This window comes from Canis lupus, chromosome 10, assembly GCF_003254725.2.
Source record: "Canis lupus dingo isolate Sandy chromosome 10, ASM325472v2, whole genome shotgun sequence".
In the NCBI taxonomy this organism is placed as follows: domain Eukaryota; kingdom Metazoa; phylum Chordata; class Mammalia; order Carnivora; family Canidae; genus Canis; species Canis lupus.
The window spans coordinates 48,491,268-48,505,341 of record NC_064252.1 but is presented as its reverse complement, the minus strand read 5'-3'; the positions used below and the strand labels follow the sequence as shown (position 1 = coordinate 48,505,341).

The 14,074-nt window shown below is 48.5% G+C and overlaps 1 long non-coding RNA gene across 2 annotated transcripts in view; it reads left to right on the top strand.

Annotated features, from left to right (window-relative positions):
- LOC112671412 (uncharacterized) overlaps window positions 1-14,074 on the top strand; it is a 180,890-nt gene that overhangs the window by 81,873 nt on the left and 84,943 nt on the right. Inside the window, exons 1-2 of one of the 2 annotated variants that reach the window (XR_007413770.1) lie at window positions 649-855; window positions 3,499-3,661. This is a non-coding gene — a long non-coding RNA (uncharacterized LOC112671412). Of the gene's footprint in view, window positions 1-648; window positions 856-3,498; window positions 3,662-14,074 lie in introns of those variants that run through there. The other variant, XR_007413769.1, reaches the window with a different exon arrangement.

Below are 14,074 nucleotides of genomic sequence, written 5' to 3'. Positions count from 1 at the left end.
AGCCCATGTTCTGCTTACAACTGCCCTTGGTGTGTGGGCACTTAAGAAATCACAGAATCCTTGGGATGAAGGAAATCTGAGACATCAGCTGTTCTGATCCCCCTGCCCAAAGCCAACCTGGCCCACACAGTGCCCTCAGTCAGTGCTCGGGAAAGTCCTAATGCATCTTGGTGGGGTGGGGGTGGCGGGTTCTCTTGCATAGGATTGTCCTGTGCAAGATTTGGGATAATTATACTAGAAAATGACTCATTATTTATCTGAAGTTCAAATTTAACTGGATGGCATTATTTTTATTTGCTATATTTGGCAACTCTATTTAGGACCTCTGCCAGGAAAGGAATGGGGGCCTCAAGGGGAAGGGATTTCTCCCACCCACTCACCCACCATTTTAATCAGACCAGCTCTGCTTCTATCTATCGGTGATAGCTAAAACAAAACTAGCAGCCAAACCAATCCCTCCACCCCCACCCCGTGGTCTGTGATCATGGAGACTCCTAGGCATTACAGCAAGAGATCTGGGCATAACACTATTCATTGCCGAGTTATTCATTCTCCCTAAATAGGCGAAAGTCATGTTAAAGGAGGAGTGTAAATCTCTCCCGAAAACCACCCTAGGCGTTTTGTCGTTGTTTTGTTTTTTAAAGGAATCCATCCACAAGGCAATGAGTTATGGGTGAAGAGGAGATAAACTTGCGGGAGGGATGCCTCCACAGTCCATCCTGCCCTCAAGTTATCCAAAGACCTTCAGACCAGAGGGCACGCTCCCTCACCTCATACAGCAGCTGCCACTGGGCTGGGAAGAGGCACTAGGACCGTCCCCGGATGGATGCTGTGGGAGCCTGTGAAATTAGCAAGGTATGGGGAAGGACCTCAGGGGTTAGGAATTGACACTTAGAATGGGGAGTGGGGGACCCCAAGGGGTAAGCATGGAAATGCTTCGGGTTCCCACCCCTCAGGGGGAAAGGACTAGAGAGAAGCAAGGGCAGGAGAGAATCAGGGAATGAGGAAGCATCTTCATCACCCTCTTTCTGTATTTATATGCTCACCAATACTTGCTGTTTTCTGTTGTTGGGTGGGTTGGTTTTTTTTTTTTTTTTATTGGAGTTCAATTTGCCAACATATAGCATAACACCCAGTGCTCATCCCATCAAGTGCCCCCCTCAGTGCCCATCACCCAGTCACCCCCACCACCCCCCACCCACCTCCCTTTCCACCACCCCTTGTTTGTTTCCCAGAGCTAGGAGTCTCCCATGCTCTGTCCCCCTCTCTGATACCTCCGACTCATTTTCTCTCCTTTCCCCTCTATTCCCCTTCACTATTTCCTATATTCCCCAAATGAATGAGACCATATAATGTTTTTCCTTCTCTGATTGACTTATTTCACTCAGCATAATACCCTCCAGTTCCATCCACATCGAAGCAAATGGTGGGTATTTGTCATTTCTAATGGCTGAGTATTGTTTTATAGTAGCCATCCTAATGGATGTGAGGTGGTATCTTATTGTGCTGTTGATTTACATTTCCCCAATGATTAACAAAGTTGACCATGTCTTCAAATGCTTATTAGCCATTTGTATATCTTCTTTGTAGAGATATCTATTCAAATCCTTAGTCCATTTCTAAAAATTGGGTTGAGGGGTTTTTTGTTGTTTTGAGTTGTAGGAATTCCTTATATATTCTGGATATTAACTCCTTAGCAGGTATATGATTTGCAAGTATTTTCCCCCGTTCTTTGGGTTGCCTTTTCCCCTGTTGACTCTGTTCTTTGATGCACGGAAGTTTTTTATTCTGATGTGGCCAGGAGATTGTGCTTCCTCCTCCCTACCCCCCATCATAAATTGGTGAGGAAGTCAGCAGGAGGCCAGTCTTTGAGACAGGAGTTAGATTCCAGGGCAGGAAGCATGAGGCTCAGAATGGAGGTACCCACCAGAGCCTTTTAGGTTCCTGGAAACACCCACATGTGAGGAGAGCTTCAGTATTTGAAGCATGTGGTAGGGAAGCTGCGGCCTGCTGCGCATGGGTGCTTCTCTTTGAGGCTAGAAGTGTGGGGCAAGGGTGTGACCTGGTCATTATAAGCCGCCAGTAGTTGGAGGATCTGACCAAAAATGCCCAGGGACTAAGCACTTTGCCCTGACTGATGAGCACTTTGAAAGGCCCAAGTGACTGCACTTCTGAGAAATCTGCTCCAGGGTAGAACTCTCAGTGGAGCTGTGGAGAGCAGGCCCTTGTCTCTCTCTCCCTGAGCAGAAGAGAAGGGGCTGGCCTTGTGTGCCCAGCCAGTCATTGGGAGAGGGAGGAGAAGCCCCTGTTCCTGTGTCAACAGGGCCATGGTGAGAGACAGTAAGTACATTGGGCAGACTGATAAAATTGGCACCATTTCTAGTGGATTCTCTTTAAATACATGTTCCCTTTTTCTTTGGAGGAGAGCTGAAGCTGTGTGTGAAGGGCACAGAGAGAGAATTTTCCAGGCCAGTGAGAGTTTCTTCTCTGGTTTCAAGAAATGAGTCCCATTCTCGCTCCAACTTAGGTTCCCCTCTCAGTAAAACAAGAGCCCCAAAATTCACTGTGGCCTTTACGTGCCCTGAAGGGCCATCCATCATTGCCTTAGAATGACCCTTGGGGGCTCCTGCTACCCACAGAGCCCTGAGGGGAGTTCAGTAAATGCAGTTTTCTCTATCCTGATGTATCATTGCTCAGTTTAGCTGCCCTTGTAGGTTGGGCCACTAAGTTGCCAGGCCGGCCACCCCAAAAAGTGGTACTGCCCCTGAGAGGAGGAGCCCTGACTGTCTTTTGCATCAGAGATTCCAGCCTCTCACCGGCATGGTGGTGGGCAAGCCTTACTTCTCCCCTCTGTTCTAAGTTATAAGTCCGGGGAAGGAGGTCATAAGAGACCCAGCTGGATGGTGGGGTTCCGTGGTAGTGCTGGTGAGGCTGCTGTAGACAGTAGGGAGAAAGTCCCCTCGCACCATCCTTGAAGTCTGAGGGTTTGGGATCAGTGAAGAGAGGGGAGACAGTCTAAGGCGGAGGAGTTCATAGTGGACTGGGAATAGGTTTGGAGGGGGACAGTGGTGGGAAGAGAGGCTGGCAAGGCCCAGATCATAGAAGGCCTTGAAAGTCATGCTGTGTATGGTCTTGAAGCTGAGACTTTGAACAATTGCTTTCTATTTCTGATGGCCCCTAGATTCCCCTTGCAAAGAAGCAACCTTCCACACTTCCCATCCTGCGCCCTTCCTCACTTAAAGCTTCTCAGCAACTTGGAAAACCAGTCTTCCTTCTTGGTATTGCCCATGGCCCCTAGGAATCTAGATGTTTCCCCTGCTGGGAAGGAGCTTACAAACAATAGTTTGTGATGAAATGCAATTTTCTCTTGAAAGCAATCAGTGCCTGCTAATTTCTTTGCACACAGTTGCTTTCAAGAATAAATTCCAAGCTCCATACAACATCCCATAAACCATATCAAAAGAGGTCTTTCTCCTTATGCATTTTCTTTTTAAACAGGTTCAGACTTTAGCCTTGAAGTAGTGAAGGATCCCAAAGTACAAACTCCTTCCTCATTGTAGATATGAAGGTTTACAGATGAAGTTCCAGATTTGAATGCAACTTATGTTGTTGATGGACTAATCAGTGATGCTACCAGCAAACTCTGTGCTGCCATTTCCAGGTGAGAGACAAGTGAGAAAGTGCTGGTGCCTCTAGATAATCTGTGGGATTCCAAAAAGAGGATGAGAAGAAGTTCAAACAAAATAGGGATAGCTAAAGGAGGAGGAGGAGAGGAATGGAGGGAGGAAGAGAGGAGCAAAAATTCTAGGGCATTGGAGAACCTTGATGGTGTAGGAGATGGGAGGGGAGGTGGGGCTCATTCCAAAGTGTAGAAGCCAGGAACCTGGCTGAGAAGGAGCCTCAGAAACACTAAAATATGACAGTGATTATTTTGTAATTCTGCTGAAATTTTGCATCAGGAAGGAGGGCTGCCCTGCCCCTAGAACCCAGAGCTTGTATTTTATCCTTTGCTTCTATTATGGGGTATGTGGGTTAGCCTGAGAAGATACCAGCAGGAATAATAGGATTTCACTGGGGAGATGTGTTCTGTTAACTGATTTCTGGGATGCAGAGGACTTGTAACTGAGGCTCCCTGAGTCTGTATCCAGGTGGGCCTTCCTTGGAACATGATGTTGGCATAGGAAGGTAGTTTGCTTAAGAGACAAATTCAAACATCCAAAATGATTCCCCTTAGTACGACTATTGAGCAAGGAGATTCCCAGATACATACAAAGGTTCGTCTTCAAGATGTTTATACACCCATATTCATAGCACCATTATTCACAGTAGCTAAAATATGGAAGCAGCCCAGTGTCCACCGATGGATGGAAGGATAAACAGAATGTGATATATACATACATATAAGAGAATCTTATTCAGCCTTAAAAAGAAAGGAAATCCTGACACAGGCTACAACATAAACGATGCTTGAGGACATTATTGCTAAGTGAAATAAGCCAGGTACAAAAAGACATATAATGTATGATTCCACTTACATAAGGTACTTAGAGCAGTCGCGTTCATAGGGGCAGAAAGTGGAATGGTGGTGGCGGGGGGGTGGGGTGCTGGGGGCAGGAGGGAATGTGGAGTTCTGTTTCATGGATGCTGAGTTTCCATTTTATAATGAAAAGAGTTCTGGAGGTGGTCGTACAACATTAGGAATGTATTTCACACCACTGAGCTGTACACTTGAAATGATTAAGGTGGAAAATTTTATGCTATGTAGATTTTATCACCATAAAAAATAATATCCCTGGGCCCTGAGTGGCTCAGTCGGTTAAGCGTCTGCCTTTGGCTCAGGTCATGATCCCAGGGTCCTGGGATCAAGCCCCACATCAGGCTCCAAGCTCAGCAGGTAACCTGCTTCTCCCTTTCCTCCCCACTCATGCTCTTTTTTTTTTTTTTTAATTTTTTTTTTATTTATTTATGATAGTCACAGAGAGAGAGAGAGAGAGAGAGAGGCAGAGACACAGGCAGAGGGAGAAGCAGGCTCCATGCACCGGGAGCCTGATGTGGGATTCGATCCCAGGTCTCCAGGATCGCGCCCTGGGCCAAGGCAGGCGCCAAACCACTGCGCCACCCAGGGATCCCCCACTCATGCTCTTTATTGCTATCTCCATCACTATCTCTGTCTCTGTCTCTCTCTCAAATAAATAAAATATTTTTAAAATAAATAAATAAATAAATAAATAAATACACACACACAAAAAAGTTTATTTTCAAACCACTGAAACCTGACCAGTGAAAAAAGGCTATGAGCCAGAGAGGAATAGAGAACCTTGCAGTGACTACCTGGGTCTCTTGAATATTCTTCAGGTGGAAGGATGGAACAATTCTTAAATCATTGGGGAAAAATTAGATTGTTTATGAAAATGCCAGGTAGAGAAAATTTTTCAGGTCTGTGCTGTGCCTTTTTTAAAGATTGAAGCCCATGTAAGCATGAGATCCCTTGGACTGGAGGTTTTCCAACTTTCCTCAAGATAGAATGGTGACCATGGCAGGGGTCAGGAGGAAGTTAGCATTTCTCAAAAGAGACTCTGCTCTCAGGAGTCCCACTGCACATTCTGGCATGATCCCAGGGGATCCCAGGAAGTTCAGGGCACTGAATGAAAATCCGGGATTCACATCCCTCTCTACCATTTACCAAGCAGAAATATTGGAAAAATGACCAAACCTTTCAGAGCCTCAGTCTCCGCACCCATAACAAGGGATATATCAGGGAGCTTTTACTGAATAATAAACTACTTGAAAACACGATGGCTTCAGACAGCAACCACTTACTATTTCCCATGATTCTTCAGGGTAGCTGGGCTTCAGGTGTGCTCTGCTGTGGCTAAGGGGGGGATGGTCTAGGCTGGCCTCCCTCCTGTGCCTGTGGCCTCAGCCAAGGGGCTAGAATGGCTTGGATCTTTCCCCATTTGGCCTCTCTTCCTCCCCGAGGGTTGCCTGTGCCTGGTCACATAGTGGTAAAATGGTTCAAAGCTGCAAGAGAGGGCAAGCCCTGATGTACAAGCACTTTTCCAGCCCCTGCTTTGTGTTTGCTAATAATGCCTCATTGGCCAAGGCAAGAAGATGGTCAACACCACATTCAAAGGATGGAGAAACAGAGTCCACCTTTCGATGCGATGAGGTGCAAAATATTGTGGCTTTTTATCTTTTATTTATTTATTTTTTTTTGTAATCTGCCACAAAAGATAATGATAAAATCTACCCCTGGGGGTTGTTGTGAGGCTCATTTGAGATAACACATAGACGTAAGGTTCTTGGCCTGGTCCTGGCACGTAGTAGGCCTTCCACGAATGCAAGTTTCCTTTCCTGCTTCATCTCCTTCGTGATTAAGAACACGTCTTTATGAAAGACACAATGGATCTGTTGACTCTAATTCCATTCTCTTTCAGAACACATGGAAATTGAAGCCATGTGGGGCTTAACAAGAGATCAAATAGTGCCTTAAACGTCCCAGGGCAGCAGCCGTGTCCCTAGAGTCTGGGCGGCCCCTGTGATGGGGGCCTGCCCCGCCTGGTGCTCTGGGCCTCTCTCCTCCCAGACTGCTGCAGGTCGGTCTTTTTTTCATTACAAATTGCTCATAAGCACACACATCCCCAGATGCCCGCATAAAAGCTGGTATTAAAGTTGTGTAATGGTGGTGTGAGCCTTGTTATGATTAGGGCAGCAGTAAGCTGTTCCCCAGAGCTTGGGGCTCCAGTGGGAAAGGCCCCGGTAAGCTGCGCACACCCCCCAGTACAGTCTGACCCTTCCCCCACCCCCTTCTCCACCCCTACCCCTACCCCTACCCCCAGGAAGGCTGGAGCGGGGAAGATACTGGGCTGTGCAATCTGATGGTGAACCAACTATCAAGGGAATAAGAATCTGTGGCAACAGACACCCAAACAAGAGAAATCCAAAGGACAGAAAAGCAGCATTTGAGATTTGCAGAGGACTCTGCTGATAAGTGCTTTCTGAGGCAGGTACCACAGTACTTGGCACCTGTCAGAAGACCATGCCCTGCATCTGGATGGCACTTCCCAGGGACCAACCTTCTTATTCTCACAGCCTGATAAGCCTTGCAGGCAGCTTAGTCCCATTTTATGGTTGTGGACACTGAGGCTTTAGAACCGTGTTATTATTCATTTTCCAGGAGTGCTCTTCCCTCTGCATTTGGAGGCCCCTCCTGCTCCTTGATCTTGATCCCAGATGACAACACTGAGGACGCGTGAATTAATGACCTCTGGAATAAGCCATCGTTAACAAGTACGAGTGTGTGTTGTGTGTGTGATCATACATAGGATAATAAATCATTCTTAGCCTCTTGCCATGATAGCATCTAGAGTCCTTACAATGACTGATGCAAATCTCATGATGAGAAGCTATAAAAACCTGAATCTGGAGCTAAAAGAAGTTTCAAACTAGAAAACAGGCCACTACTTCTAAGGAAACTGGTCAGAACCAGAATGGAAGAGAAGTCAAGCGATCATGGCCAGTATTTGGAGGGCTATGATAATGATGATTATAATACTCAACATTTATTAGCCCTTTTCTGTATTCCAGAAACTGGGCTAAAGGTTTACATGGATTGTTCCCGTTCGTTATCTCCAGCACTGCCTCCCACAGTATAGTGTTCCCACATAGGTGGCTTTTCCCTCCTGGCACCTGGTTGCTCATCCTTCCGCACACCCTTGCTGGAGGCAGGTCCATGTGATGAGTTTTGACCAACTGTTGGTGAATGGAAGTGATGTGTGTCATTTCTGGGCCAATGCATTGAAGAGTCTCTGCGAGGCCCTCCAGAGCTCTGTTCTGTACCTGGAAGCATGTGGTGGACAGGGATGACACATGCTTGAAGATGACTGGATTATTGAGCTTCCAAGTGAGGGAAAAATGCCTCAGGAGGTCACTGGATCTGTAGCCAGCTTTGCTCCAATAAGAAATCAGTGTTTGTTGTTTCAATCTACTGAAATGTGGGGGCTATTTGTTACTGCAGCCGAATCTAGCATGTTCTGCCCTGGGCACACAAGTCATAATGAGAATAGCAGGCTTTGAACCCAGATATGGCTCCAGAGCACAAGCTCTTAACTGCTGTGATGGGATTCCAAAAGCAAAAGTCATGAGCGGTCGGAAGTGATGAATTTCCAAACAGGAGGTGACCTGATGATCACAATTTAGGGGCTTAGATGTGGAGGGAGACGAAGGACATGGCGGTGGCCAGTCAGGTCACTTGAGGTTCGAGCTTCTCCAACATCTGTCTCATGAAGGGGCAGCCTCGTTGCCCGCCCTGCCTGGCATCACCATCACTTTTTTTGTGTGTCTCTGGAGAACAGCTGCTTCACCTTGGGAGTGCAGAGGGCAGGATGGGAAGGGACAGCTGGTGTGGCTGTGGGGACGATGCTGCCAAGGAGGGGCCAGCAAAATTCTCCGTCTCCCTCCCAGATCCCCCCAGCCTGTGGCCCTGACAGCTTCCTCAGCACTGACTTTCCCCCAGCGGGCCCCTCCTCCGGGGCCCCACCTTAAAACGAATGCCACGTGCCCAGAGATGGGGGTTGCCATTCTAATGGGTTTTTTACTGTCTAGTTCAGACAGATGGCTGTGGCATCAGTTTATAGCCGTTTGCAAAACTTGCCTGGACATAAGATTATCTGGGGCCATAGAACAGACCCTGTCTCCCACCACCCCCCTCAGATTCTGATGTCGTGGATTTTCTGTGGGGCCTGGGGCTCCACATGTTTAACAAGCTCTCCAGAGGACTTCTTTCTGACAAGATTTGGAAACGGTGACTCATGCAGTGCCCGGGTAGTCCGACTGAGCTGTCTGGAGAGTGAGGCTATGGGTCCTGCGCAGGTTCTTCGGCGTCCTGCGTAGAGAATGAAGCTCTTGCCCTGAACTCCCCTTCAGCCAGAGAAACCCTTTTGTCTGTTTCATTTCTTTACTTTAAACAGAGTAAGTTTTACTTAAACTTTAAAAAAAGAATTGTCCAGTCCTTCAAGATGAAAACCCCTGGTTTACTACATTCTTCGGGATTCCCTTGGAGAACCCAAGTGAGAAATTGCTCTGGAGTCTCCCTTCTAGGAACATCCATGATTCTTCTGACAAATGGTTTGCTTTTTTACCTTGGTGACCTTGTCAGTCTTGTAACTGACAGTATCATCCCCTTTGCTCTGGCATCCGGGAAGCACAGAGCCAAATTGGCAGTTCCCCTTAGCAAAGATTTTATGTAACAGCTAGGATTCGTCTTATTTTTCTACCCTCATTTTCCAGTCATTTGTATCTCATGTGCATTCCTACATATATTTTCCACAAATTTTATTTGGAATGAGGTGGGACGGATGTAAATAAAGGTAATTCTGGGGTAATAATTTTACAGAATCATTGACTCAGAGTTTCAGCTCGTGGGAACTACAGGAGCTCAGAGAGAGGACAGTGCACCCTCCTCAAGAGACCCTGAGGCACAGAGAAGGGAAGTGATGCTCTAGAGTCAGGGGACAGAGAGGCAGGTTAGAGGGAAGCCAGGCATCCTGAGGCTGGGCAAATTCTGGTACTGAACACTGCCCGGTGGGTGGGGGTGTGTGGGTGTGGGGCCCCCTCCAGCCTGGCATACTTTCGTGTTGCCCAGAAACGACTCTCTTAGCACCTGAGACATTTGTCAGTATAGGGAGTTACTTCCTTTGGGTCTTGAGAACTCTTAAGTGTTCAGGGTCTCAATGAAAGCACAGATTTCCCTGGGAAGGAAGCAAGCCTCAGGTGTCTCAGCCAGCTCCAGGGGAGTTTCAGGGTGGGATGGAGCACAAAATTCCTGGGAAAATGGGTGGGCCGGGCTGTCCCAATGCCTGAGGGGTCAAGCCAACAGTGGGGTGTATGTGCTTGAGGTAAAGGAAGCAAAAACCGTGGCTCTTCCCTAAGGGTTGGGGCCTCCATGCGCCTTCCTGAGGCTCGGACTGTGATATGGGACAGAGAGTAGAAAGCCCATGTGGCAGCTCTGTCAAAGGCCAACTGGGCCAGAGTGCCCAGGGACTTCTGTGTGCCCTTGCAAATATTGAGCCCCTGTCCCTTGTGGAGGCAGAGAGCGCCAGAGTGCTCCGTGTGAGGCTGTGTGGAGGACCCTGAGAGCGAGAGGGGCAGGGAACATTCCTGGACAGAACTCAGCAGCCCTGAAACCTCCTCCACGGATGGTTCAGGTTTGGGTCCTTCTCTTACCTCTTGGCACAAAGATCCCGTGGCGGCAGGGAGCCTTGTGCCGTTGTGTCCCTCCAAGGGTCCCAGCCCTGCCCTGGACTTTCATGAGACACACGTGCGTGTGGATGTGCCTGAGTGTGAGTGTGAGGCCTGGCGGGCACGCAGAGGCCCGCTGACGTCTATTACATGGGGAAACATCTGTTTTCTGCAGAACATCCAGTGTCAGATGTTTTACTACAAGGAAGCCCTTTTAAAAAATAAAACGAAAATGGGACATGGAAATCGAGGTAACCACATTTTAAATGTTCATGGAAGATAAAGGTTTGACCACAAGTGTTTCATCAAATGGAAGATACTAGAAAAAAGTTTAGGGATGCCCTTTGGCTGTCCTCACCTGTGCGGTGAGACCTCGCAGAGTCTCACCTCATACGGCCCGGGGGCCTGCGGGCAGCTGGAAGGTTTAGCAGTGTGTTCTGGATGCTGGTGCGCAGCAAGCAGCCCCACCATCGGGCCGGGCCGGCCCTGACCACTGGGAGGGAGGGACTTGCTCAGATGAGAAGCCCAGACTCCAGCGTGATGGGCAGATGGCACCAGGGTGTACAGCAGCACAAGGCTCGCGGCCACCTCTGGTGGGTGGGCCTCTGACTGGTTCCCAAGCTGTGGGCTGGCTTTGGGGTGGGGGGCAAGAGGGGGGCAGGAGGGCCTGGCCTACTTGCCCCTTTGTTCCAGCGCAGAAAGGCCCCTTCATGTCCTCCCTGTGAAAACAGAAGGAGCCAGGGGCTGAGCCTCGTGCAGAAGGTGCTCTAGCCTCTCAGAAGACAACCTTTTTGCCCATTTCAAGGCTTCTTCCTCCCAAGGACTAATGCATCCTGGTATTTTGGCACATTTTCTCAGAGGAAAGCTTTTCCCATGTTACAGATGGGAAAATTGTCGGGGGGCAGGAGGGTGTCCTAAACCTCCTGACACAGTTCTGAGGTGGCCTGGCATGCCAGCAGAGGGAAGGGCTGAATCATCCTGCTGGGGTTCAGAGAGGAAGGTGGGGACTTGTGATGAGCTCCCCCACCCCCAGGGTGGCGCCCCTTCTCTTCTCTCTGCAGTCTTGAGCCACTCACTAGTCTTTGGATCTGGAGTAACTTTTCCATTTTAGGGCAATCCCTCATCTCCCCAGCCCATCGCAGGGACTTATCTCTCTGCCCATCAGCCGCCCGTGTCCCCCGAAGCACATAAAGTGTAGGATGGAGTGAGAGATCAAGTTGAATTATGTGACCTGCAGTTTATGGCGGGGGCCCTCCAGACATCCGATCCAGTGTCTGAGCTCAGTTACCTCGGCTCTGGCCGCTGGCTGGTCAGACTTGGTGCAGAGGGGGCGGTTCTTGAGAGTGAGGATGCTGGGGAGGAGGGGAAGGTGCAAGGACTGTGAGCTCCACGCAGCAACTGGTCCTGGGCATGCTTTGGGTCTCCGTGGCCTCGTTCCTGATCATCCCTGAGCCATTCCAGGGGGTGGCTGGAAGAAGGCAGTGAGATGGAGCCTCTGGGGGCTGCTTTGGCATGCCCACAAACTGGGTTTTGGGACAAGAGGTTATCCCTGTTCCCCCCGCCCCCAGCCCTGACCCAAGCCATGGTCATCTTGCTGAGTTAGCAGGAATTAAAACGTTAAAGGGTTTTCAGGTAGGGCAGTGAAACCAAAGGTACTTCTAGACTCACAAACCTCTCATGCTATCAAATATGCTGGAGGGTTCTGCTCGGCCCCCGGCTCAGTCTTTTTCAGAGCTACCATGGGCCAGCTGCTCAGCAAAGAGTTGCCCACAGAGCAACGTACTGTTTTCTTCGGCACAAGGACATAGGTACATCTGCAAAACACTGAGGTGTGCCACTCTGGCCAGGATCCTTCCCAAAGTTTCTTGTGGCCCAACACTCTGATTCTGGGGGCCCCAACGTATATTAGGCCAACATGAAAGGCATGAGGATCTCTGAAAGCTTCAGCAACCAGGTGTTAGAACTAACTGACCACTTAGAGCCAGGCCCAAGCTAGGGTCTCAAGAGATATTTGTTGGATGAGTAACTTTGAATAGGAATCAAGAGACCCAGATCCTCATTCTGGTTCCGTCTTTTGCTAAGTGTCTTTAAATAAGAGGGCCAGCTGTCCTGGACAACTCCAAGGGCTGCTTTGAAGAGCAAATAAGAGAGTGTGATGTGAAAGTGTGTTATGTCCTGCATCTTCAAGTAGGCACTTATGTAACCTTTTGTTCTCAGAGGCTCACCCTGATAGGCAAATGTGACCCCTGTTCACACAAAGGCATCCAACCCTTCTCGGACTGGTTTCTATTCCAGCCACTGTAGACTCTTTGGCTGAGAGTTGTATGTGTGCATGTGTGCGTTGGGGTGTGAAGTTTGTGATGTGTATGAGTATGAGATGTGTGTATACATGTGTGTTTGGGTGTGTGTGCATGCACCTGTAATGTGGGTGTGTGAGGTATGTGTGGTGGGTGCCAGGTGTGGTGTGTGTAGGCCCATGTGGTGTGTGGGTGGTGTGGGTGGGGATGAGATGGAGTCTCGTTCAAGGAGAGCCCTTTATCTTCAAGATCTTGGTTTCTCTCAACATGTGTCTCTTTTTTTGTTTTTAAAGATTTTATTTATTTACGTATTTATTTATTTATTTTCGAGAAAGAGAGCAGGAGAGCACAAGTAGGGGGAGCTGCAGGCAGAGGAAGAGGGAGAAGCAGACTCCCTGCTGAGCGGGGAGCCTGAGGCAGGACTTGATCCCAGGACCCCGGGATCATGACCTGAGCCAAAGGCAGACCCTTTACAAACTGGGCCACCCAGGTGCCCCTCAACATTTGTCTTTCTTACCCAAAGACCTTAGGTCTTTAGCACAGGCCTAGACAGCCACATCTGTCTCCATACCACTCTGCATCTAGCCAGCTGGAATTGGTTTCAGTTCTTCAGAAAGGTGGAGCTTCTCTTCTTTGGATCCAGCCTTGTCCTTGTTGGTAATAACAAAATAATGATAGCTCATATTGTTCTAGAACTTTCCACATAGAAGCCATTTCTCAATAATAAAATTGCTGCCAACATCATAGTCATTTTGCTAAGTCCCTTTACGTGCCATAAACAAATGACTAAGAAAAAAAAGTGGCACTGATGAGGAAGGGTTAAAGTTTATAATATGTAAAGAGCTCTTACAGATCAATAAAAAGTGTGTCCCAAAAGGAAAGTGGACAAAGAACAAGAATTAACCATTTGTAAAATCAATCTCATTACTCCTCCCACGGGCCAATCCCCATTTTTAGGATGAGGAAACTGAGGCCCAGAGAGGTTAAGTAACTGAATTTATACAGCTGGTGATCCCAGGCAAGAATATGAATCCTCAGGGGTTTAAAACCCAGACAGGGTTATTATCATTCTCATTTCATAGATGAGAAAATTGAAGTTCTGTCTACAGTTGAACCCACACTACTGAAAGGTGTGACACCTGCTTAGTCTGCTTGCTCACAGACTGAAGAAGTGGTGGGCACAGGAATCTGAGAACTGGAATTGGGGTTTGAGGAAGGTGGGTGCTGACGGTGCTTGGGCAGACTGAAGTTTAAATTGGTCAAATGTAAGTCCTGCCTCTCCCATGGTCACCCAGCTGGTGAGTGGCTGAGGCAGGCCTCCAACCCAAGGCCTCTGAACATAGAGCACATGCCCTCCTCTGTGCCTGGTAAGGGCCCTTCCCTGGCCTCAGCCTCCTGCGCACTGGGGCGCCCTGGCAGGAGCGCTGAGGACCCAGTGAAGGGGAAGCTTGATTTTTGCAGCCTACTGATTTGTGGTGGGGACCTGATCTGGGGAGATCTCTGATTCTTTGACTCAGAAATTAGCATGTAAGTGCAGA